Source organism: Micropterus salmoides, unplaced genomic scaffold, assembly GCF_014851395.1.
Source record: "Micropterus salmoides isolate LMB-PRFRI ecotype aquatic unplaced genomic scaffold, ASM1485139v1 Ms_hic_scaffold_22, whole genome shotgun sequence".
In the NCBI taxonomy this organism is placed as follows: domain Eukaryota; kingdom Metazoa; phylum Chordata; class Actinopteri; order Centrarchiformes; family Centrarchidae; genus Micropterus; species Micropterus salmoides.
In genome coordinates this window covers 20,222,897-20,250,292 of record NW_024041373.1, presented here as the reverse complement: position 1 = coordinate 20,250,292, position 27,396 = coordinate 20,222,897, and the positions used below count along the sequence as shown (strand labels likewise).

Below are 27,396 nucleotides of genomic sequence, written 5' to 3'. Positions count from 1 at the left end.
AAAATTTTAAATTTAAAAATTAAAAAATGCTTTCTGCAACAAAAATCTTTCTGGCTCGTGCAGCAACATGCAACATGCCGCAAGCACACATTCCATGTTTGTTATAACATAAATTGTGCAATTCTACTCATTACCTTGCAGTCATTAGGGAAAGGATAAACTGATCATCACATCAGTTTAATTACTTTTTGGGAGTTGTAAAATCCTCTTAAATACTTGCTGCAAAATTTTGTAAACCACTATGGAGTGTTTTGGTGTCTGATAAGTATTCAGCATTTCACAGCATTTGTAGCAACAGTATGGTTGAGCCTTATGCTTTTTTTTAGCACAGGTGTGAAACATTATCATTAATTTATTAAATGTATAAGTATTTGTTGTTTCTTTTTTGAAAAAGCAGTATTTGGGTTAATTATGGTATGCACGACCCATGCATAGTTTGTAAATGTCAGCTGTTATTTTAAGGCCGGTGGCAATGTTAGAATTCATCATCATCAGTCTTCCTTAAAATACACATCCTTTATTCTGTATCCGTCTTTCATGGCATCTTAAATGATAAGCTGTTCTGCACTTGGGAAACAAACCGAAGTGGGAAAAGGAATGTGTGTAGTACTGCGGCTACATAAGAAAACAGCTGTTCAATCAGAGCAGAATGTGTCAATTACATGCTCAGAGCAACACACACACGCACCTTCAGCTACTGCTTTGTGTGTGTGTGAATGCAGCATTACACTTCACAGATCTACTGAGCTGCCTGCTAGCTAACTCGGTGCTGAAACTGACGTGAGGCGCATTTATTCAGAACAAAACCCACCACTATCAAAAAGACAAAGCCTACTGTCTCCTTTTACAGTTGCATAGAGTGGTGTGCCTTCTTCCCATTCATCTTTAGCCAAGATTAATTCATACAGATAACAGGCAAGCTTTCTGTTTTTCTTAATCACACAATCAACATTAGCTGCTGATGAGTGCATTTACCAGACAGTTGTCAAATTGACTGTCGCAGAAGAAAATGTTTGCCTCCTCCTTAAGTGCACTGTTAAGACACTGCTGTTGTAAATTATAAAAATAAGAACATTATGGCTGATTTGAATATCTACATAACTTAAATCAAGTTGCTTTTTCAATTAAAAAAAATTAATTTACTGTATATTCTACTATTTCCATATAAGGCTGATCATATTTGTACTTCATGTCACAGTTTCTGAAGGTTTTTGTGATGTAACTATGTGAAGTTCTTGCTAGACTTTTATTATTTTGTCCCCTCTACAGCACTGGATGTGCGGAAATATCAGTGGAATTAGTGTCAAATCAGCTCATTTTTCTTTCTGTGGTTCAACACATGACAAGAAACAAACTATCCAAAAACACACAGTCATGCTGACCCCAGAAAACTCCTGTTGAATGTGACTGAAACCGGAGAAGACAGCTCAGCATGATCTCATACTGTGATGCAGTAAAGTAACTGTCCTCTTTGTGTGCATCTTTGACCTCAAACACAAAATGAGTGGGAAGTGTTGAAGTGCTTTAGACATGTATTTTAACAGACTTTAAGGTAGATGGGATCACTAGAATGATATATATACACAGATGATGCTGTGATTAAAAAAATACAGCAGAATATTATGATTTACATTTTTTGCCTAAACAAAATTGTTGCTGTTAGATTCGTCGGTCCCACAGTGTTTTGAGTCAGTGGATGATTCCTCTGAACAGAAGTGAGTGTTAAAAACTTTGAAGGAAATGGTTTCTGGCAGTTCCAGAAGCAAACTGAGTGCACATTTGCACTCAGGCCAACATTTTGAACTTGGAGGTTAATTTGTTTAATTAAAAGTACTATAGCCGATAAATGGTATGTACCCAAAAACTAATAAATTGTCTTCATTGTGTATGTGATTTCATTCAGCCCAGTAGATGATAGTGTTCTTTAATTTACACTGATAAACATCTTTTGTTTTAAATAAAAAGGTATCTCTCAACTCAAACTTGTGATGATGCACCATGACATAATCTCCTTAGTTGCAAAGCACTTTGTTGAATTAAATCAATGAATTAAAATACACTACCATGAATAAGGAATTCCAACAGCGATTTGGTTTCATCCTAAAATTAAACATATTGCAGAGTCATCGTTTCTCATGACCAAAATGAATGTCAAGGTGATGATGGGCCATGTCTATTCTGACAGTTTATGGCAAGTCTGGCTATGAAATCTTATCAGTTTTTTCTTTGTTCAGATAGTTTGATTTAAATCCAGATATGCCCATTTTAGAGCAACGTTCTTATACAGCTGCTTGTGTTTAGACAAAATGTAACATTTGCAAGTGTTCTTTTGCTAAAATTGACATGGAAAGCTCTGAACGAAATGTTTGAGAGAGTTTAAATGTAGAAACAGGAAATTATAAAATTAACTGATAAGGCAGGGACACACAGGGATAGGACAAGTTATTATGTGCTTATCAATTTAACCAACATTCCCCTGCTGACTCCTGATTGTCCCCCAAATTGAGTTGCAGGTCACCACTCTAGCATAGATTTAGCTTGAGGAATTTCATTGATTACATCAGTGTGTGACTGTTAAACTTTTTAATGTCTAAATCCTTCCTCCCCACACATTTTTTCTATATATATATATATATATATATATATATATATATATATATACACACACACATACACACACACATATACACACACACACACGCACACACACACACACACACACACACACACCAATTAAGAGTCAAAAGTGATTACAGTGTTTTCAAGTTTGTGGAACAGGCAACAGATGGAGGGAGAATAGACAACAGGAAAGTACAGTGTGTGTTGTCATTATCTAATAAAGAGTTACCCGAGGTGGCAGAGGAGAACCTGATGTTAATGATCAACATCAATTATATCTACCACATCCAGACAGGTGGTATTCTAAGGCCACAATAGACCTTTGATCCTCAGGAATAATGTTTTCTCAATAATAATCTGTTTTTGTTACAAAATCAAGTGGTAACTTTGCCCAGCAGTATGAAGATGTTTTAAGTCATTATACAAGAGTTATTGTACACTGCAGATGTATCAAAAGTAAACCATACAATTGTTTCTGCTTTACTTCAATAACACAATCACAAATAGTTTACTATAAACTATCCAACAAACTACAGCTGAGAAATTTGATTGCTACCACCAAACTTTGCAGTACTGGTGGAAACGTTTACAGTTTTCAGGAAAACCTAAACTCCTATTGCCAGTTCTCTCTTTTTGACACAGTAATTTATACAGATTAGAGTGACTTTCTTAATACGGAATTAAGGTTGCAGTGCTTCCACCTCCATCGCTGACCATGTATAGTTACACAAAAGTGAATGAGCAGTCAGGGGAAGGTGAGAGTTACTCTCAGACTAAGAATGAGGAGATGTAGAGCATTCTAGTGGTACGGTGGTTAAAACTGGTACCATTTACACTGTGATTTCAATGTCCCCATTTCAATTTTGGGCCAGGGACCTTTGTTGACATTCCCCCACTTCCTCCCCTAGTTTCCGGTCACCTCTTAACTGTCCACCATTAATTAAAGCTAATAAAAGCTTTAAATCAAAAACAAAAGAAAATCTATTGGCCACCATAGTTAGATTGATCTGGGGAGTATTCTTCATAGGGGATTAGATTAATCCAAACTATGATCTTTTCCTAACCAAGTCATTTTTGTGTCTTGATTTTTTCAAACTGGTGGAATTTAAAATGATCCTCCAAAATTACAGTTGCTGAACCATTACCCATACAATGTCATGTTTAAACTGTTAAACTGTTGTTTACAAGGGTAAGAAGTTAAAAGATATCAAAGTCAGAGCTCAATTCAACTTCATAATATAGCACTTCTCATTGTTGTTCATCAAGTCTAGCCTCCAGCTGCTGGGCATAATCGAGCGTCAGTGAATATTTCCCAGACTAATATCTTGTAGTGAAAAACTGAGCATGCAAGATTTAGGCTGGCTTTGTGATACTATTGATTGAGGTTGGTATTACTAAATATGTAAAAATCCTCACATATACAGATAATCTATATAGACAGTTTTAAGTTTTAACTCACTGAACTTAGAGTTTCCCTATGCATTTGTCAGGGTCCTCATATATTGTTTTAATCAGCCCAATAATCCTCGCGAGTGCCCTGGGCCAGAGCTATCTACCACACGTTTGTCTGACAGATAAATGTGAGAGTACTTGTAGCTCTCAAGGGCCATGTGTTCCTCTCCTGTATTTCAGAGTCCAGATTTTAACGGTTCTTGTCCAGATGGATGTCTCTGGGATTGGCATTGGTGAAGCTCTGAGTCGAGGAGAGCTGGCTTAAGATTGCACAATTTTACACCTTCACGAGAAATTAGATACTCAAACCACTGAGTCCAGGGAGTCTGTAGCTTTTACATGCATGTTTCAGATTTCACCTTGACAGGATATACAGACAATTAAGCACCATCTTGGCTGAATAAAATTAAAGATCACAACTCCTATGACACTTTTTCAGTATTGGTATCTTGAGCAGCATCCGTTTAAGATTTGGGTATGACACAAAGCAGGGAAAGCATGTGTCACAGCTGATGATTTTGACTGCCAAACTTCATCGCCTCGGGAGAACAGCGAGGTAATGTGATGGGAGAAGCAATCTCTGATCACAAAGCAGCTGCACCAGGAAGGCACACTGGCACATGGTCACATCAGTGCACATTAAACCTTCACAAGTGTACATTCTCCTTGAATGCTACTTTTCTTTTCTTTGTTATTTTTGCTGCACAGTAGTGAAGCTATTATATTGCTTCCTAACTGCTTTTTCCGTCATTGCATCTCAGTTGGTTATGATGTGCCTTCCCCTCATTATAGAGGGTATTAACTGATGTTACCATTTTTTACCGTTGCAGATGATACCCACCATATCATTTTCTCATGTTTTGGAATAGGCCCCTTAGTTCCAAAAAGAGAAAGATTTGTGGCAAAAGTTTGGGGAAGGCACTTTAATGTTTCAACAAGCCAGGTCCATAAAAAAGGCTGTCTGGGTTTAGAGGGGAAGAACCCGACTTAACCTGCACAAAGTCCTAACTTCTATCAATCTCCATCAAACACATTTGAGGATAAAAAAAAAATAAGGGACATCAACTGTGAGCCAGGCCTTATTGTCAAAAAATCTTGTGGAAATCTTTCCCAGAGGTTGGAAGGCTGTTTTAGCAGCATATTAAAGAGAATGGATTTGGAGTGAGATGTTCAACATATGGGTGTAATGTTCTGGTGTCCACATATCTTGGGCCATGCTGTGTATAATAACCTCATTTTCTACCCAAGCTGTGACTCAAAGTCTCAAAGGATCCTATCTTGTCATTGTCATACACTGATTGTGATATTTCCCATCTGGACCAGGAAAGTTTAAACCCACTGTCGACGCAGATGTTCCTGTACACTATCCTTAAATATTGGATATGCCTTCAGTATGCACTCCTTCACCCAATGCACAGAAGTGGAATTCTCTGTAAACTGTGAGAAGCTGCATAATGCAAAGATAACAGTTCACAAAGACTGTATGTCCACCTGAGAGAGCCGATCAGAGGCCACGATCCTGAATGAAACGGTTATCCCCATGATTACATCGTGGGGGTGTGTTTCCTCTCAGACAACAGAATACTCATTTAGATACGTCTATGTATCCAAATTGCATACAGTATTAAATGTTAAATCTCACCCTTTATTGAACTATGTGTTGACTGGCAGCAAAAAAACTCAATATTTCCTCAGACTTTCTATTTCAAGCAACCGAAGTATATCTACCAGTACCACCACAACAACAGCAGTAAACAATAGACAATGTTACACATTTTTGGGGCATTGTTAGGATTTCTCACAATGATATATCTCGGGGATCTTGTGTAGTGCCAATTAGATGAGGATCAACCTGTGCAGTGTAAAGTTGTGAGATTTCCTGTTGTCAATCCATGCTGTTCCCAGGTGCACTCCCAATGTCTACCATTATCTGGTGCTTTGAACCTCAGATGTGGTTTCATGCCCATTCAGCATATTGGCTTTGATTCCTAATCAAAGTTTATATATTGTGGAGAAAGTTAGATGGCGGTGGTCAGTTGTAGAGTGTTTAATGATCAGTGTTGACATGCCTTGTCAAAATAAGTCCAGAAGGGTGTCAGGACCGGGGGCCAGAAACTCAAATGCAGACTAGAGAAATGCACAGAAGTGGTTTATTGAGCACAAGGGGTGTCCTGGGAGAGGTTGGGGTGAGGTGGTTGTTCTGAGGGTCTGCGGTTCTGGTCCCAGAGCTTAGATGATTCCGGGGCACAGGAGGGAATGTGCGTGGTGCATGTGCAGCTTTCCTGAGGTCGAGACAAAGAGAGAGCAGTTAACACTGGTACGAAGGTTCAGACAAAATACTGAAACTAAGACAGACAAACTGGCTGGCGTGTCCATACGGTTAAGTACAACGATCCAGCGGGGACTGGAAGGTTGGCAGATCTCTTAAAGGCGTGTTGATTGCAAGCAGAGGCCCTGGTGTGCTGATTGCGGATGTGCTTCAGGTGGGAAAGCCTGGAGCTCAGATTACCACGCCCACCAGCTGCCTCAGGGCAACAGGCAGGCCAGGGTCACGACCAGGGGTTTGTGACAAAGGGAGTCAGCAGTACATGCATTTTGCTACGCATTCAGATAGTGTTAGGGGTGGGTGATGAAATCTTTCATCACGGCATAACTTTCATTGTTACGCAAATGATACCAATCCATTAGCTAAACTTCAACTAGTTCCTGCTACAATTATAATTATTAGTCCTATTATTATTAGCATTAATATTACTATCATTTCTATTACTACTATCCATTTTCTGTCTGTACCACTACCACCTTTCACATTTTCTTTGATATTGTTTTTTGAATATTATTTTACATTCTACATATGACTGTTTATAGCTGAAGACTATTTCACAATATCTCTCATCACTGTCTACCCCTCCACTGCAATAAAGCTGGTGCCGGACCTGATTTAGACCTGTATGGAAGTACTATTATTTTGATGTTTCTCCACAGTAATACACTAAGACCTTTAAACAATTGCCCCTTCTTTGACAGCACTCTGACACAGATAAGCACGGCAACTGTGGCATTGATGAATAAAATGAATGAAATATGGAACACAGTGAAGGACTAACTGCTAAAATGGATATGCTCTCCATAGCATTCTGCTCTGCTACCCACCCGTCAACTCAATCAGCTTTCAACACACAGAAGCTCTCTATTGACTGCCAAGCATCCCCATGGCAACAACCAGTCTCCTTTACCATTTTCTCTCTATCTGCATTGCTACAAATGTTTTTCATTTTCCATTAACAAGGTTTTTGTCTTTTTCAGTGTAGACCACTTTAATTGCAGCTTCGAATAAGGTCATATTTCCCTAGATTTGTTTGTTACTCAGTGCTTTTATTATTTTTTTATATATACGTGTGTGTGTGTGTGTGTGTGTGTGTGTGTGTGTGTGTGTGTGTGTGTGTGTCACACTGATATTTGCTAATATTTTGTTAAATTGATGCCATTAAAAGTACTTTCGTGTGCCGAAAAGCTATTACCTTAGTAGTTAACGTTACAGTTTGCAATGGAAAGGTGGTTGTACAGACAACTATCACTTGATGATTTTGTTACTGAAGAAAACTTGAAATGTGATTTCTCAGGCAGGTTAAGTTAAATAACCTTAACGTTAGTGTTCTTTCTGCGACCTTTAAGCAGATTTATGGACGTAAATTGGCAGTTTACATCTGATGTCATCTGCGGGAAGTTTACTCACACTGAAAGATACACTGTGGATCTGCAATCTTTCAAATTATTAAATCATATTAAACATTTAGGCAAAAATCCCTAAACCCTAAGTAATGTTAGCTTAATTGATGTCAGTTTCAAGGTTTTATCTCATTTAGCTGACTTTCGCCGACTTCATAGTCTAACGTGAGCTGCAGGTGACTGCAGGGGTGGGGTATAAAAACGGCGCCATAAAGTCGAACACATTCTACCTGCGTGAGCTTACTGTGAGCTGAGATCAATGACTGATCTTGCAGCAATTGCAAAGAAAAATGCCGCGAGACTAGGCAAAAGTGTGGTTCCAGCTTTGTGCAGCCTGAGAAAAGCAACTGCGGCTGCCGGACGTGGCGCCTGCAGTCGCCTTGCTCCCATGAGGTTTTAATGTCATGTGACATGGTGACGTTTTGCAGCGTCGGCTAAAGTCGGACATGATTTCTAACCAGCATGCCTTATTTTAAGTCCAGCATGCATCACATTAAGTCAGCGCTGCAAGTCAAACGAATCTAATACATTTGTATGCACCTGTTTCAAGTCTTTACACTGGGCTAACCTTAGCTACGAAGTAAGGAGTTACATGCTTGCTTATAACTTTTTAAGGTGGGTCTCAGTCATTGACAGCGTTGTGCCGGACTGATTTGTGCAGCAGTGTTCATGAGAGAGAGAGGATGTGCTGCGCTACAGCGCGCTGCAATCAAATACGATTTTAAATAGGCCTAGTAAAAATCTATCAATCTGTGGTGGTCAGCGTCTATCCTTTTGTAAAAACTGTTGGTTGCAATGGGGGTTCACGAAACTTTGTATGAAAATCTTGTGCGATTACAGATCCTGTGAGAAAGAGTCATCTCTCTCGTGCGGCCACATGATATGCTAAAGCAGAAAATATGGTGTTTCAACCTGGCAGCAGAGAGGGGAAGAAGCTTAAGGAGGTGTGCCACTGTCAGCATCCTTATGGAAGATCAGCCCACTGTTATGGACCCTGGCACCTATTTCCAGGAAAAACAGCAATATCCCCTCAACCATTAGGCTTAGATGCATAATCCTCTATGGTCTCCTTTGAAAGGTCAGAAGCTAAGGAACATAAATCCATTGTACATTAAAATATTTATTTTACCATTACAGACTACATGGAGATGACATACAGACAAAATTATATTTTCATCCTCGCCTGGTAAAAAAAAAAAAGAAGCTATATTTTAATGCAATAAACTAACAAAACCATTATAAGGTAGATTATAATGCACCTGAATATCTTCTAATACACCTGGAATACAACTGTAACAGTAAACTTGATGAAAAGAAACAAATGGATGTCCATGTTTTGCCCATATTTACTGTTTATATGTTCACTTTTATTGGGAGTTATCTTCAAAACATTATTTATCTCCATACAACCACGTTCCAAATAACAAAGCTTCCAAAAAATTGAAATATTGATAAAAACAGTCAATATATATGACCAAAAGCACTCCCATGCTTTACAGACCACAGCTTGAGAACAGAACATCCTACAGGGCTGCTCTCTTTCTGTTGGTATTGACGAAACGAATCGATTCATATCCTATATGTCTGTGTAGCTCCTACGGGTCGCCAGCAGAGGCCGATAAAGACCGCCTCCACCAAAGCAAACTCTTCTTCTCTACTTCAGTCTGACGACAGAAACGAAACTTAGCGACGAAGCCAACCTCACCAAGATATCGGCCCGCCAGACGGTCTCTGTTGACGCAAAGGGACACTTTTTTGGACGGAAAACAGCTAGAACAGTGAAAATCGATTACATCCCCTGTACCGGACAAGTCCGTTTCCAAGTTAATTCACCTTAAGAAAAATTATTTTGGTATGTTCGTTGGCAACGAATTGAATAATTGATTTTTGATGACTACGTTGATTAGTTATTGCACCCCTAGCTGACAGTGAATACCCTTGCAACGTACAAGCTACGTTTTTTTGTGATATTGCAGTGTCCTTTACTTAAAATATTTTAGCAGATATTTGTATATTTGACAAATAAGAGACTCAACAACAGAGCTTTTAGATAAATCTATCTGAACTTTAGGAGTAGGCTATGTTCTCAGTGAAAGATAAAAGATAAAGTACAATTATGAAAAGAGATGTGGGGGCACAGATAACAGAATAGCAGCTTTTCAGAAAGCATCATCCCCTAAGAGTCCCCTAAGCTGTAAAGAAAGATTTCTCACAGGTTGTGATCAATACAAAGTTGATGTTTTTTAATGCAATGAATTGATGAGTGCTTGAAGTCAGATCTAAAACAAATGAGACAAAATTGTTTTTTTTGTCTAAGCAAGAGAGAAAAAGACAGCAATGGTTGGTGATATCCCAGTATAATGCAGACCCCTAATTTGTCATTATCACTTCATAGGTAGTGTTTACAAAGGAATTGAGCTTCATTTGTCTGTACATTAGCCATACTGCTGAATAAACATATAGTCTATTGATTAGCAGTGCACAAAGAACGTTAACACAAAACCACATATCCTGAACTACATTTGATACACAATCAATATGGAACATTTCTCGGCTGTTTTCACAGTCCATTTTGCCAACTGAAGCACACATCCACCATCTCAGGGGTCTGCATAAGTGCTGCAACATGCATTCATTAACGAATTCTAGAATAAAAGTCAGCATAAGCCAGCTCACACAAATAAAGGCCGTTGGCTAATAAAGGCCAGCTAAAAAACATTGAGTGAGGACTGGAACTGGCTGTCCAGTATAAGCCCCTTAGTTTTTGTTGCAATGCCTGCAATGCCTTTTGTTCTCGCACCGCACATATGCCATTTTCAGTGATAACAGTGGCAAATCTACCACTCAAAGTTTCTATGTCATTTTTTTAAACTTGATTATAGACAGAGGAAGACAAAAGTAGGTTTCTAACTTCTTGCCGAAGACTACTGATTTTGTACATGCAGCAACCAGCAGCTCCCTTAAAATGAATATATAAATCACATAATTATAATAACTTATGACAGAATTACACTCTTCCACATCAGACGAGTAAATACAGGCATTGGCTTGAGTGTAGCGGGCCTTGAGATGCACCACAACATCCCTGAATAAGCTATTACACTCAACAGGCAAAGCGTGTTCTGCACTGATAGACTGACAGACTCCTGTAAGACCGGAGGAGGTGGAGGTGGTCAATGAGGCTTGGTTCTCAAACGCAGTCAAAGTGGAAGGAAAATGTTTACCTGATGTGGCATTTAAAATATTAAGATGTCAGCCAAATTATTTGCCCAGAGAATTCACCAGTGTTTTGTTGTTTACAATGTTTTTGCAAAATCAAAAAATACACAACAGGGAATATGTGAGGTCATCAGCAACACATGACAAAATAACTGGATGGTGTTATTATTGTAGCTGGTGATTTTAAACAGATCTTAGAACTGTTTCACCTAAATTCCACCAGCATGCCCACATCCCCACCAGGGGAAGGAATACACGGGAACATGACTACATGAATATCCCTCGCCTCCCCCATCCCCACTTTGGTCTATCAGACTATATTTCTCTGCTTTTTATGGCCACTTACACCCAGGTGATTAAAAGGGTCAAACCAACAGTAAAATCAGTCAAAGTGTGGACAGATGAGGCTACAGTAGCTCCACATGACTGTTCTGACTGCTCAGAGAGGTAGCCACTGAGGAGAACCACATCAGTCTTGAGGAATATACACTGCTCAAAAAAAATAAAGGGAACACTAAAATAACACATCCTAGATCTGAATGAATGAAATAATCTCATTAAATACTCCTTTCTTTACATATTTGAATGTGCTGACAACAAAATCACATGAAAAATTATCAATGGAAATCAAATTTATCAACCCATGGAGGTCTGGATTTGGAGTCACACTCAAAATCAAAGTGGAAAACCACACTAAAGGCCAATCCAACTTTGTAATGTCCTTAAAAAAAGTCAAAATGAGGCTCAGCAGTGTGTATGACCTCCCTACAATGCCTGGGCATGCTCCTGATGAGGTGGCGGATGGTCTCCTGAGGAATCTCCTCCCAGACCTGGACTAAAGCATCCGCCAACTCCTGGACAGTCTGTGGTGTGGTTGGTTGATGGAGCGAGACATGATGTCCCAGATGTGCTTAATTGGATTCAGGTCTGGGGAACGGGTGGGCTAGTCCATAGCATCAATGCCTTCCTCTTGCAGGAACTGCTGACACACTCCAGCCACATGAGGTCTAGCATTGTGTTGCATTAGGAGGAACCCAGGGCCAACCGCACCAGCATATGGTCTCACAAGGGGTCTGAGGATCTCATCTCAGTACCTAATGGCAGTCAGACTACCTCTGGCGAGCACATGGAGGGCTGTGCGGCCCCCCAAAGAAATGCCACCCCACACCATTACTGACCCACCGCCAAACCGGTCATGCTGGAGGTTGCAGGCAGCAGAACCCACGGCGTCTCTATAATAATAATAATCTTTATTTGTAGAGCACTTTTCAAAAACAAGTTACAAAGTGCTTTAACAAGTGTAAAGACAATAATACCCAAGAGACAATAATACAAAAACAATACAAGATAAAAGCATGAAAACACTGAAAAGACTAAAATACAGATAAATATAAAATTAGTAAAATACAATAAAATAAAAGGGATAAAATAAAATCAAATAAGATCGGGAAAGGCTCTCCTATAAAAGTATGTTTTAAGAAGGGACTTAAAAGAGTTCACTGACTCAGCCGACCTGATTTCCTCAGGCAGGCTGTTCCAGAGCCTCGGGGCCCTGACAGCAAACGCTCTGTCCCCTTTAGTTTTCAGTCGAGACTCTGGAACAGACAACAGACCTCTGCCCGAGGATCTCAAGGTAGACTCAAGGTAGACTCTCTAGACTCTGTCACGTCTGTCACATGTGCTCAGTGTGAACCTGCTTTCATCTGTGAAGAGCACAGGGCGCCAGTGGCGAATTTGCAAATCTTGGTGTTCTCTGGCAAATGCCAAACGTCCTGCACGGTGTTGGGCTGTAAGCACAACCCCCACCTGTGGACGTCGGGCCCTCATACCACCCTCATGGAGTCTGTTTCTGACCGTTTGAGCAGACACATGCACAATTGTGGCCTGCTGGAGGTCATTTTGCAGGTCTCTGGCAGTGCTCCTCCTGCTCCTCCTTGCACAAAGGCGGAGGTAGCGGTCCTGCTGCTGGGTTGTTGCCCTCCTACGGCCTCCTCCACGTCTCCTGATGTACTGGCCTGTCTCCTGGTAGCGCCTCCATGCTCTGGACACTACGCTGACAGACACAGCAAACCTTCTTGCCACAGCTTGCATTGATGTGCCATCCTGGATGAGCTGCACGACCTGAGCCATTTGTGTGGGTTGTAGACTCCGTCTCATGCTGCCACTAGAGTGAAAGCACCGCCAGCATTCAAAACATCAGCCAGGAAGCATAGGAGCTGAGAAGTGGTCTGTGGTCACCACCTGCAGAACCACTCCTTTATTGGGGGTGTCTTGCTAATTGCCTATAATTTCCACCTGTTGTCTATTCCATTTGCACAGCATGTGAAATTGATTGTCAATCAGTGTTGCTTCCTAAGTGGACAGTTTGATTTCACAGGAGTGTGATTGACTTGGAGTTACATTGTGTTGTTTAAGTGTTCCCTTTTTTTTTTAGCAGTGTACATCAGTGACATCATACATCAGCAGAGGTGTTGATTATGTGGAGATTTAAAAGACATTAAAATCATTCCCCGAACCAGAAGGCCTGGATGAATGGAGAGGTGAGGGCATGGTCTGAAATGCCACTGTGGCAGGCATGTGGGGTTTTTTTGTCTGCCACTCTATGCAGTGAATAAAGGAATAGCATTCAGCCTATGTTGGCATCATTTAATGTAAATCATGTTGTCATTCAATGATCAATATATTTTCACAAAAACATTCCATGCATGTTTGTATGCACAAAGGACTAGAGCTGCACATAACGATTATTTTTCGAATCAATTTCGTCATAATCTGACGATTATATATTTGATTAGTCATAGTAGTTAGAGTTGACAAATTTTTGTGTATTCTAAAAGGTAAAAAAATGTAGCCTACTACTTGATTAACATAACAATTTATCCTAAATAAATATCAAAAACTTGTCTAATTAATAAATCAATATTTTTCATCCTGATGAAGCACATTAGAATAATTATAATAGTGGCATATCTTAAAATGAATCCAATTATAACAACAATAACAGACATTAATTAGACTACTTAAAACTTTCTTTTTGGTTCTTTTATGGATTTATTTCAATATTGAGTAATATAAGTAATGTAGTATGATAATCACATGCAAATGTATCTACATCAGTGTATGCTAAAGAAAACAACTGAAACGATTCATAGACTGTGCAGACAGTCACAGATTATCTGTAATTTTACTTTCAGCCGTGTTCTCTCTTATACGTGGCCGTTAAATAAACAAAAAAGTATGAAACGGCCAAACTTTAGATGACACATGGACCGGTGTAATGTTACATTACCATGACAGCAGCGGGGCAGCAATAAGTTTTAACAAGAAGGTGATGAAGAAATATTTAGAAAATAAATTTCAACGGACTACCTGTCCTCGTGCTGATAATGTGCTGTGCTTGTGTGGAGACAAAAAGTAAACAGGATTTGCGGCGCTGCCGTCTAGACAAAGTGCTCTGGGATACTTGCTTCAGGTGTTCATGCTGCTTCACGTATTCATGGACAGCAGTTGTGCTGCAGTGAACCTATTTCCAATTTACAGAGCTAACGGAGCACCACGTTATTAAGTGTCTCTCTAAAATATTCTCAAACTTTAGACGGTCGAAAGCGTAGTCTTGTGTCTCCAACTTGTCCAGGGGAAATCACTGGATGAAGTGACGCTTCGACCACGTAATGCAAATCGACGTATTTAGGTAAATCAATTACGTCGACTACAATGAATCACCCCAGCCACTACAAGACAGTCACTCCACCTTACTTAACAACCAGGTACTTCAATTGAAATGCACCATCAAAATATTACTGTATATGTCAGCCATGATAAGAAGGAAGCAGATTAGAAATAGATGGAGTAAAACGGCTTGTTTGATGAGCAATGGAGTATCACATTATAATAATTTCACAGAATGATTATTTGAAAGTGAAACGACATGAAATAATACAGGTGAAACTCGAAAAATTTGCATATCGTGCAAAAGTTCATTTATTTCAGTAATTCAACTTAAAAGGTGAAACTAATTACATAGACTCATTACATGCAAAGTGAGATATTTCAAGCCTTTATTTGATATAATTTTGATGATTATTGCGTACAGCTTATGAAAACCCCAAATTCAAAATCTCAATTAGAATATTACATGAAATAACGAAGTCAGCATCTCCATAAAGCTCGTCTTACTGAAGGAAGCATAAAGTGCTCTAAAATGTCCTGGTAGACGGCTGCGCTGACTCTGGACTTAAAGCACAGTGGACCAACACCAGCAGATGACATGGCTCCCCAAACCAACACAGACTTCACACTGGACTTCAAGCATCTTGGATTGTGTACAATCATTCTAGCTCCAGACTCTGGGACCTTGGTTTCCAAATGAGATGCAAAATTTGATCTCATCAGAAAAGAGGACTTTGGACCACTGAGAAACAGACCAGTTCTTTTTTTCCTTTAGCCCAGGTAAGACGCTTCTGACGTTGTTTGTTGTTTAGGAGCATCTTGACAAGAGGAATACGACATTTGAAGCCCATGTCCAGGACCCGTCTGTGTGTGGTGGTTCTTGATGCAGTAACTCCAGCCTCAGTCTGCTCCATGTGAAGCTCCCCCACACATTTGAATGGCCTTTACCTGACAATCCTCTCAGGCTACGGTCATCTCTGCTGCTTGTGCACCTTTTTCTTCCACACTCTTCCCTTCCACTTAACTTTCTATCAATGTGCCTTGATACAGCACTTTGAGAACATCCAACTTCTTTTGCAATTACCTTTTGAGGCTTTCCCTTCTTGTGGAGGGTGTCAATGATGGTTTTCTGCACAACTGTCAGGTCAGCAGTCTTCCCCATAATTGTTAATTCCACTGAACCAGACTGAGAGACCAATTAAAGGCTCAGGAACCCTTTGCAGGTGTTTTGGATTAATTAGCTGATTAGAGTGTGACACTTTATGCCTAAAATACTGAATCTTTTCACAATGTTCTAATTTTCTGAGATTTTGAATTTGGGGTTTTCATAAGCTGTACATAATAATCATCAAAATTATATCAAATAAAGGCTTGAAATATCTCACTTTGCATGTAATGAGTCTATATAATATATTAGTTTCACCTTTTAAGTTGAATTACTGAAATAAATTAACTTTTGCACGATATGCAAATTTTTCGAGTTTCACCTGTATATACATATTAGGGCTGCTCAATTATGGCAAATATCGTATTAGTCATTATACAATTATTTTGGTCATAATTGAGATCACAGTTATTTTACACAATTACTGATTGACTTACTGATCCAAAAAAAAAAAATCCCAAATAGCACATTAAATAAGAAACAGTAATCAAATATTTTTAACTTTAAACAGGATCTTAGAGCACAAGATGACAGCAACGCAGCGTTTCCCCAGGTTCACTGCTTTAGTGGGCAAATGGGCCATCGGGGAGGCTGTGTGGAGTAGAACAGAGCAGGTGATAGGTGAACTACTCGAGTTGAGGACAACTCATTACGTTATATATTACTGAATTTCAACCGTGGTGTTTTGTCGGGAGATGTACTTACCTAAACCAACAGTGAGTAAGAAAACTATAAATCTGGTATGACGTTGCAAGACGGGGACACAGTGGATATTTTACTAGCATGAACCAGGTAAACACCACTGGTTTAGCATAAGTATAAATAATATGTACATTTATAAACTATGAGTAGAGGAAAAGTCTGCTAGCTGCTAGGCTAATTTATGCAGTGTAAAATGCCGTAGGCTTAAGCTCATAGTGGTGACTAGCAAGTTGTAGCAGTTTTAACCCCCGGCATCTCGGCTCGAGCTAAATTAAAACATCACAGCCTAGCTGACAGGGAGTGTGTTGTACAGTCAGTACTCAATACAAAACCCACAGTTCAGCCACCAATCAATGAGTCCTTATCTCAGTTCAAATCTCTGTAAGAGTCCATATCTCAACAAAAATCTCTTCTAGATCCCAGTAAGCAAAAAAAGAAACCAACAACCTCAGTTTCAATACAAAATTTGGCCAAAAAAAGTGACCCCTCTCACATTTAATGGACAACCTAAGTGTTGTCGGGGAACACTAAGGAGTTACACCTCCCATAGTCTGGCCGGTGCTGCTGGCAAACGCACTGGCTGTCATGGACTGGGCCTCCTACGGACTGGTGAGTTTGGTTTAAAACGCTGACAAAGATACTCCCTGAGCTGACTGTCACGTGACAAGGAAGTATACAGCACTACTAGAGCAAAATTGAAAGGTGGCCCTAAGGAGGCAAAGTGAAGACACCACCAGAGACTGGAGAGAGACCACAACACCAACAAAGATGTGTGGCAGGCGATCAAAAACATCACAGGCTACAAAAGCACGAGCGCCCCCTCATTAACAGATGAGCTAAACACATTTCATGTTCACTTTGATCTCAAAAAAGAGTAAGCTGTCTACACCACCTCCAGAGGACCAGCCACAGTCAGTATCCACAGCAGATGTGAGAAAAGTTACCTTACTGGAAATATCACCAACTGGCATGGGATGTGCATGACCAAGGACTGGAGGGCCCTGGAACGGGTGACTAAAACAGCTCATTGGTTCCCATCTACTGAACACCAGTGATAATGGTGAGGTGCCTGTGCAGAGCCCAAAATTATACAGACAGTACCCACCCCTGCAACAGAGTGGTCACCCTGCTACCATCTGGTAAGGGATACAGAAATATCTGCTGTTGCATCAGAGCAGCTTCTCCCCCCTGATTGTGAGACTCCTAAATTCATAAAAGGGAATTACAGACTTCATCTGATTATGCAACCCTGTTGTAAAATTACAAATTTACCTTTATTATTAAAAGTATGGAAAAAAGTTTCAGCTTATTATTTTCGTCAATACACTAATTCACTAATCAGTGCAGCTCTAGTTGTTACACTGGTGGAATAAGTTGTGTAGAAATGTACATTATATTGAGTTTATCAAGGCAACAGGTAAACATTTTGAGTTTGCAACAGAAAATTTTAAACGTGGGACAAACGAGACAGATGAGAGGATTCTTATTAAAATAAGAATACAAAATACACTTAAAACAGGAGAAATAAAGAGCTGTCTCTGATATAAAGCTGTTTCAAATAAAGGCCTCATTGTCTCTCTGCAGCAGAGAAAAATACTTTGAGAATTTGTGCTAGTTGTGTGTAACAACTGATGACTGACATTCTTTGCGCTCTACTAATAAATGCCAGTTGAAAATTGATTTTGAAAATTAAAAACTGAAATCTCCAATGGCCCTGAAAATCTGGTAGGGTAGATGCCAGTACCATTGTCAAGAGTCTACAGGTACACAGTAATTTCTCTTGGCAAACATGCCTGCTGTTTAGGTGAAACTCAGCTGTACTGCATCTCACTGGCCACCGAAATAGCAGAAGATTACTAAAGAATGTAGTCTGTCTGACAAGGTTGACATTACACTCCTTGCCTCAGATGTGCCTCCCAATTCCCAATCACCCAAAAATATATGCAGTATCTGTGGTGGTAAACCAATATTTTATATGCAGTACCTGTGCAGTCATACAGCAGTTCACATTTAGAGAGATGTCAGACAGAGTGTGCCCAGAGGGGATGCCTCTTATTTGCAGCAGATTCAATTAGATCAGCACATACTATATTCTCTTTAAAAAGCAGGGCTAGATTGCACAGAGCACTGTCAGCAAGATAAAGGATTGTTTTTTGTTTAGGATTTCTGATCATCTAAGTTTGTTTAGTGGAAAATGAATAGTCTCTCCTGCTGCAAAAAACAAAATTACCCTTACAGGTACTTAGAGAAAACAAATCTATACGGTTGGACATACAGTGGAAATATACGCTCACCAGCCACTTTATTAGGTACAGAGGTTAGAGGAGAATGAGCAGACTGGTTCGAGATGACAGAAAGGCAACAGTAACTCAAATAACCACTCGTTACAACCAAGGTATGCAGAATACCATCTTTTAACGCACAACACGTCAAACCTTGAAGCAGATGGACTAAAGCAGAAGAAGACCACACCGGGTGCCACTCCTGTCAGCTAAGAACAGGAAAGTGAGGCTAAAATTCACACAGGCTCACCAAAATTGGACAATAGAAGATTGGAAAAACGTTGCCTGGTCTGATGAGTCACTATTTCAGCTGTGACATTCAGATGGTAGGGTCAGAATTTGGCGTAAACAACATGAAAACATGGCTCCATCCTGCCTTGTATCAACAGTTCAGGCTGGTGGTGGTGGTGTAATGGTGTGGGGGATATTTTCTTGGCACACTTAGGGCCCCTTTGTACCAATTCAGCATCGTTTAAACGCGACAGCCTACCTCAGAATTGTTGCTGACCATGTCCATCCCTTGATGTCCACAGTGTACCCATCTTCTGATGCGCCATGTCACAAAGCTCAAATCATCTCAAACTGGTTTCTTGAACATGACAATGAGTTCACTGTACTCCAATGGCCTCCACAGTCACCAGATCTCAATCCAATGCAGCACTTTTGAGATGTGGTGGAACGGTAGATTTGCATCATGGATGTGGAGCCGACAAATCTGCAGCAACTGCGGTACACTGAGGAGTGTTTCCAACACCTTGTTGAAAGTATGCCACAAAGAATTAAGGCAGTTCTAAAGGGGATCAAACAGGGTACTAGCCAGTACCTAATAAAGAGGCCAGTGAGTGCAAGTGGAAGTGTTGGCCCACGAAAGAAAGGAAATTATTTTTATTATATAATTATTAAATATTATAAATATTTTATTATTTACTAATGTGCATCTATCAAACACAGATACAAAGAATTATTTTGTGTCTTTGATAATATAATTTCAATTCAGAGGAATTCATTTTTGGTTGTCAGATATACAGCAATACTTTGAATATGTGTAGTATTTAAATTGATATGTCAGCTTGAAGTATTATTTAAAAGTTTGATATCAACGTTGAGAGAAAGTGCTTTAGTAGTGCTTTAAAGTGTGTAGGATTTAGTGGCATCTAGAGGTGAGGTTGAAGACGCTCTCCTAAGATTGTAGAACTTACAGTGGCTGTAAAAACTTGAAAGAAAAAGAAAAAGAAATAAATCACACAAAAGGCCCTCTTTAAAGACGGTGTTTGGTTTGTCCATTCCGGGCTACTGTAGAAACATGGTGTTGCAACATGGCCATAGTGACTAGTGATAAAGCACATCAAACACTTAACTACTTTTATCTTCAGTAAAAGAGAGAAAAAAATGACCTCAAATATCAATTATACTTTGAGCTATTGGCACAGCTGATTAAGACATTCATCAATCAGCCCAGGTATGACCTCTGACAATTAAGAAATGAAACATGGCAGAATACAAAGTATGGATGTTTAGAAAATCCACTGTCAACATTTTTGCAGCAATATCACTTGCAATGACACAAACCTTCAGTAAGAAGTTAATTTGTTTTCCTGACGTGATCCATTTTACCACAGCTACCTGTGGATTTGTGTAAAACTAATTAATGTTACATGCAGCAGGCTGTGACTGATGCTTTGTTATACAATTTAGAGTTCAGCTTGCAAGATTATAGCAGAAATGCTGGGACAAAGACAAGGCAAATGCCATTCCCAGAGCAAGAATGCAAAAAATCTACTTTCTCTGAAGATAATGTCAGTAAGATCACTAGAATATGTTAGTGTATCGTTATGCACAGGAGAAATTCTGTAAGCTGTGTACTTTTCACTGTGAGACACAAGTTGCGTGATACACTGTTTAAAAAGATAGATATCTGCATATTGACTGGGCCAGAAATCATTAGAAGTTAGCGGCTGACCGTTTGATTATGTAAACCTTTGTGTCTGAGCCTGTGGTTTAACCCCTGTTGGCCTATGAATGATAGTTATTGACTCTGCATTATATCCCATCTTTTTAAATTCTGATGGCTTTCACTCCTGCTGCACAGAATTTTTATTTAGGCCAGTACAGAGCACACTTCACTGAGCTCTGCCTTTGTGAAGGTCTTTAATTAATGTGGAAACAACCAAACACAAATGTAACCAAAATAATGATTATCTAAATGAATTACAGAGTGGTGCCCCATCTTCTCTATTATTACCTTAAAGCCCCTTGACAACTTGGCATCAAATCTTAAAGCTGGTGTAGACAATTTATATCAGAAGCATTTTTTAGTTATATTTGTTGAAATTCTGAAAACAGAAATCTCAAATATTACATAACCAAAACTGTTTTAACTTAAGCAATAAAAAGTTGACTGAGAAAAAAAAAGTGTAATGTTAATATGCTGTGCCGATGTTGTCATTTAAGTGGCAAATGTGCATGTTTACCTGTCCTTGTCTGTTTACAATTGATCATTTTCATATCTACAAATGTGTTTCATTAGCCACAGTGTAAAATCAAAACAAACTTATTTAAAGGGCAGAAAAGAAGTGACAAGGCGTAAAAGGAGGCACATTGTGGAAGAAATGTTAGCACTCACAAGACTAATAACTGCTCCAGCATATAGTTCACATCTTGTTTGCAATGTTTGTATTTTTCCAATTGAGTATTTATAATATTTCAAATTTGGTACGGTATTGTGACCAACTGGTAGCATTAGTTATGTAAAAACAAAGCCTAAAAAACATCTGCAGGCCAAAAAAGTCCAGAAAATTGAAGTGTAATGTGCAAACTAGGGGTCGACCGATAATCGGCCAGACCGATTGTATTTCAGCAATTCCAATATTCTTAATTATTATTAATTTTTCCAAAAATCTTCATTAGTCATTTTAAAAACAGACAGCAAAAAATGGCTCAGCTAACAGCTAGTTTGTTACAACAAGCTAAAACAAAATCTCTTTCTGTAGCCTGTTTAGCTTTTATGCTACATAGCTTAAAATTTAGTAATTCCTTGCAAGCTCAGCTGCTTGTTGAGAGAAACCAGCTCCTCTACCAGCAGCAGCAGAAGGAGGAGGAGGAGTTACTGATACTGACTGATGTCTGTGCTCTTCTTTCGAAACTTCATTCACTAATTTGATGTCAAGAATAGAGTTTATTTAACATGTTCCATTTGTTTCCAGTGAGATACTGATTTAATATTCTGACTGGCGGCAGGTAAAGACAAAGTTTATGATAATTTATCACTCATAGTTAACAAGTCTATCTCTGGGATGGATCAGTCAATCCCTAGTGCAAACTTTAACATTATCTTGTTTTTCTGCAAATTAAGTAAAGAGACCACAATATTGTACAAAGCACAATAACTTCCATATAAAACTTGTAATGTATTATTGTGTTGTTTGTATTGTACAATATATTTGCCTGACATCACGTGATATAATTCTAGGCCATCAACTAGATGTGTTGTAAGGAAAAATAGTGGCAGTTTAGAATAGATATCTGACTTATACTGGACAGTGTATTTTTCAGCAGTTCAGTGAAACTAGCTAGTCAGGTGAAAATACAAAATAGACAAATATACATCGAAAGCACTTTGTCTCAACCCCAGGGGAAAATCCATCCATCACCATTAATACAACACTTCTTTCCCTTCATGCTCTTTCGAATATGAAACAAGCAACCCATGGGACCTTATGACAACACAATACCCTGTCACTCTTCAAAATAAATACAGAATAATTGTAAACATGGGCAGAATACAGAAGATACAGTACATGTGACTGGAGACTTCCTACATATAGACCATTCTTTTTGTATCTTTCTTGAGCTATCATGACAAAACTGTGATGCCTCAATATGTTAAACAGACTGGCATGTAACGTCCCATAAAATGGCAAACTGACCATTTTACATTACAGTTTTTGTACAGATTAAACAAACAAAATATAACAATAAATTGTTTGAGACGCTGGTAGCTAGGTCTGGGTGATATGGGCAAAGTCTATCAAGAAATATTTAATTTTAAGTTTTAACTGTAAGAATATATATCACAATACAGTAATTGTTCTGTAAAATTTAATTTCAATTCAAAGAAATGGTTTAAAATAACCATACTGTACTTCATCACATTTGATTATTTTCTTCTATTTGAAACAGAAACAACTCCTCCTGCTCTATATTTTCAATTTCACTCTCCTCCTCCATGTTTTCTTGTCAGGATCTTCTGTGGCAGTTGGCAAACCAGCTTAGAGGTGCATTACCCCCTCATGTTGCATGAGAATGTGGTAAGCAGTATTGTTAGGTGCAATGTGAGACGATCGTGCTCAGGCATGGCACAAGGCAACCGGGCCTAGTGTGAGTACACCTTAAGGGATATTATTATATAATATTACTTGCAGGGTTGAAGGAAACGGATATTGAACTGTAGCTGAGAGCCCAGAGTGTGAGAGGCTGAGCTGAGCAGGTCTAGAGCAGAATACAGAAAAAGTTTAGCTGGGTGGAGGTCCAGAGAGAGCAAACAGGATTAGTGCCATTTCTAGTAGCGAAAGGTAACATGTTAAGGTTAGGTTTTAACTTTTATTACAGTCTACTAAATGTTCTTCTTCTACAATGACCCTAATATAATTATTTACATGTGTTCATTATGTTTTTTGTTTGTTGAAGCCTAACGTTTACTGATTCCTTTTAAAATGTAGGCTGTTTGGACTGTTTTGATCTGTAATGAAATTAATGAAATTAATGAAATTAAAATTAAATGAATACCATGGTGCTGATGTCATCACTCAGTCCTACACAGCTGAGGGCTTCATTTTGATTTCCCTTTGATGTGAACTGGAGCGTTATGTTCACTGCTGTGAGTGAAGGTTAGGCTTGCAAAAAAAACAACTCAATATTAAAATCTCAATATTGAAAATTGAATGTGTTCCCAACGATCGAATATTCAAATATTTGGATATTGGGGTCCAGCCCTAATTACAGTTTGTCTCTTCTTCACTTAGGGTGAAGAACTTCTATCCTGCCTCTCATGTTTTAGCGTATGTGTGTGTCTGTGACAATAGTCAGTTACTGCCACTGTGCACATGACGTGAACCATCATGTGCTGCAGCATGCATGTAAATCTGACTGGCACTGATCAGCCCGGGTCACCAGTCACGGCCGATCAAGCTGAAAATCAGCCAATCTATTGATATTTTCCGTACGGACATAAAAAGGGATTGCAATCTTCTCAAACTCTTGGCAACAAAGCAAAGAAGTGTATTTCCCAAATGTCAAACTTATAACCTTTAACTTTCACGTCACCTCACAACTGATGACTAATATGTCATTATAATCTAACAGACTAAAAAGTAGGATTTCTGCATCTGTACATGCAGCACAATGGAAAAGGCGGCAAATATGTTTCCGCAGACACTCTGGTGACCTGAGGACCACAAAACACTCTGTCTATTAGTGTGATGCCATGAACACTGAATGAGCAGCTGTTGTTACCGGGAGGTTGGTGTCTGGGCAGATGAATGTGTTGCTTTTGGCACCATGGCAACTGAGATCTTAGGAGAAATTGCTTCCAAACAACCAATTTTCTCACCGTAAGTCGATGTGTTTTCAAAAATGTCCTTTTACAACAAAATATAAACTTTCATTAAATAAGAAAAAAACACACACAGAAATAACACAAGTTGCTTTAATTGAAGTCAGTGGTTCTTCTTGAAAGACAGTTTGCCATTTTCCTCTCAAATTTAACTTGCCTAACCTTTAGTTGAAATCTTGCCTTTGGCCTGTGCACTTAACATTGTTCATTTACTCCAGGTACACTTGTTGCCAGTGATTGCCCCTGTTCTCACACCAAAACTGCATCATTCTTTAAGAAGAAGTAATTTAGTTTGTGATTTGGGGATATATTAATAAAATTCACTTACTAGTAAATGGGAGAAATAACAATAATGAAAACTGACTAAAACCGTTTTTTCTCAGTAATGGCTGATGACAATGTGACAAAATAAATAAGTGACTAAATCATGTTTTTCTCAATATCACCACAATGGAATAATCTTTATGTACTAGCAGATCCAGTTGCCAAATTTGCGACCCATTCATAAGCCAAATTTTTCCCTCACCCAGTGATTGACAGACATTTGCACACTATGGTGGATTAACTGTATCATCATGTAAAATTCAATGGTGCCAAAAACTCAATCAGCGTACATAATGAATCCTCCGGTTTGTAATGAAACGATGCCAGGCTCCCTGGCCAAAAGCCGCCTGACATTTGGCTTTTCATTCATTACAGAAACAAATAGGCTATAGGGTAAATTTGAGCTAAAGCAAGTTGTGAGCCTCACAAGGAGGAGGCCAATGTAAAAGACTGCAAGACGAAGCAAGAACTATTGTTTTGAAACTCCTCAAATTTACAGAGAAGCTGCAGGAAGTATGTGGTTTCTCCTCAGCGACTGCCCAACCAGATGGTCTAACACTGTCAATATGGATACCTGAGTTAGCTAACCAAGAGGACTGACACGGTCTTCTTGCCAACAAGTGGCAAAAAACTAGAAGCTCTCAAAGAGCTCCTCCTGCCTTTCACAGAACACACAAAATGTCACAGTATGTCCCTGTCCTCAGTGTGAGGCTCGCTTTGTTCCCCTTCACCAGCCACCTGTCAGATTTCTGTGGGAGAACAAGATACAGAGAGTTAGCTGCATTATCAAAAATGAAAACGGCTATGTGTCAGATCTTCTGCAGTTTCAGAACACAGAGGAACAGAGTTTCTCCCCACTCACAGCAGTAGTATGTTTCCTTGATCCTCCAGCGGCAGTGAAAACACTTGTTGATAATGAACACGTTCGGTTCAAGGAATTACTGCACAGTAAGAGTACCTTGTCCTAAGTGCCTCAACTGCTCAACAAGAAAATCTAGACTAGTTAGAAAGTCACATAGCTGACATTTAAATGATAACATTAACAAAAATTACTATCCTTAGTGTTAATATTCATTTGTGATAACCTGTGCTTTCCTGCTGTCGGGTAAAGACTGCTGCACATATATTGCAGTCCAAAGGCTTGGGTTTAGCATTCAGTAATGTTCAAGTGTGCAAACTTTAATCTAAGTTTTTGGGCAAATGAAAAAGACTAAAACTTAATTATTAAAGTTGGATGTTAATTCAATGAAAATTGCTGATTGATTAATATATTTATTTCAAACATGTTAAAAAACAAACAACAAAATAACACACAAAAAAAAGAAATAACAAAAAACATTTAGCAATCAAACACACAATTTATGATTGCCAATAAAAGAAAACTGCTATTTACATGTTTGAAAGGGGGTAGGAAGAAGTAAAAATAATATACTCCTACCCCTTTTAATCTCTAAATAATTAACTAATCATAAGCAACATTTAATGTGCATAGTACAAAATTATCCAATCAATTCAGCACCAACTCAATATACACTGCTCAAAAAAATAAAACACTAAAATAACACATCCTAGATCTGAATGAATGAAATAATCTCATTAAATACTCCTTTCTTTACATAGTTGAATGTGCTGACAAAAATTATCAATGGAAATCAAATCTATCAACCCATGGAGGTCTGGATTTGGAGTCACACTCAAAATCAAAGTGGAAAACCACACTACAGGCCAATCCAACTTTGATGTAATGTCCTTAAAACAAGTCAAAATGAGGCTCAGCAGTGTGTGTGGCCTCCACGTGCCTGTATGACCTCCCTACAATGCCTGGGCTCCTGATGAGGTGGCGGATGGTCCCCTGAGGGATCTCCTCCCAGACCTGGACTAAAGCATCCGCCAACTCCTGGACAGTCTGTGGTGCAACGTGGCGTTCGTGGATGGAGCGAGACATGATGTCCCAGATGTGCTCAATTGGATTCAGGTCTGGGGAACGGGCGGGCATAGCATCAATGCCTTCCTCTTGCAGGAACTGCTGACACACTCCAGCCACATGAGGTCTAGCATTGTCTTGCATTAGGAGGAACCCAGGGCCAACCGCACCAGCATATGGTCTCACAAGGGGTCTGAGGATCTCATCTCAGTACCTAATGGCAGTCAGGCTACCTCTGGCGAGCACATGGAGGGCTGTGCGGCCCCCCAAAGAAATGCCACCCCACACCATTACTGACCCACTGCCAAACCGGTCATGCTGGAGGATGTTGCAGGCAGCAGAACGTTCTCCACAGCGTCTCTAGACTCTGTCACGTCTGTCACATGTGCTCAGTGTGAACCTGCTTTCATCTGTGAAGAGCACAGGGCGCCAGTGGCGAATTTGCAAATCTTGGTGTTCTCTGGCAAATGCCAAATGTCCTGCACGGTTTTGGGCTGTAAGCACAACCCCCACCTGTGGACGTCGGGTCCTCATACCACCCTCATGGAGTCTGTTTCTGACCGTTTGAGCAGACACATGCACAATTGTGGCCTGCTGGAGGTCATTTTGCAGGGCTCTGGCAGTGCTCCTGCTCCTCCTTGCACAAAGGCAGAGGTAGCGGTCCTGCTGCTGGGTTGTTGCCCTCCTACGGCCTCCTCCA

General features: G+C 39.4%; 1 long non-coding RNA gene across 1 annotated transcript in view; it reads right to left on the bottom strand.

Moving 5' to 3' along the window:
- Positions 1 to 24,527: 24,527 nt before the first annotated feature.
- Positions 24,528 to 27,396, bottom strand: part of LOC119916877 — a 38,816-nt gene continuing 35,947 nt past the window's right edge. The window contains exon 2 of the long non-coding RNA XR_005447179.1: positions 24,528 to 25,521. This is a non-coding gene — a long non-coding RNA (uncharacterized LOC119916877). The remainder of the gene's footprint in view (positions 25,522 to 27,396) is intronic.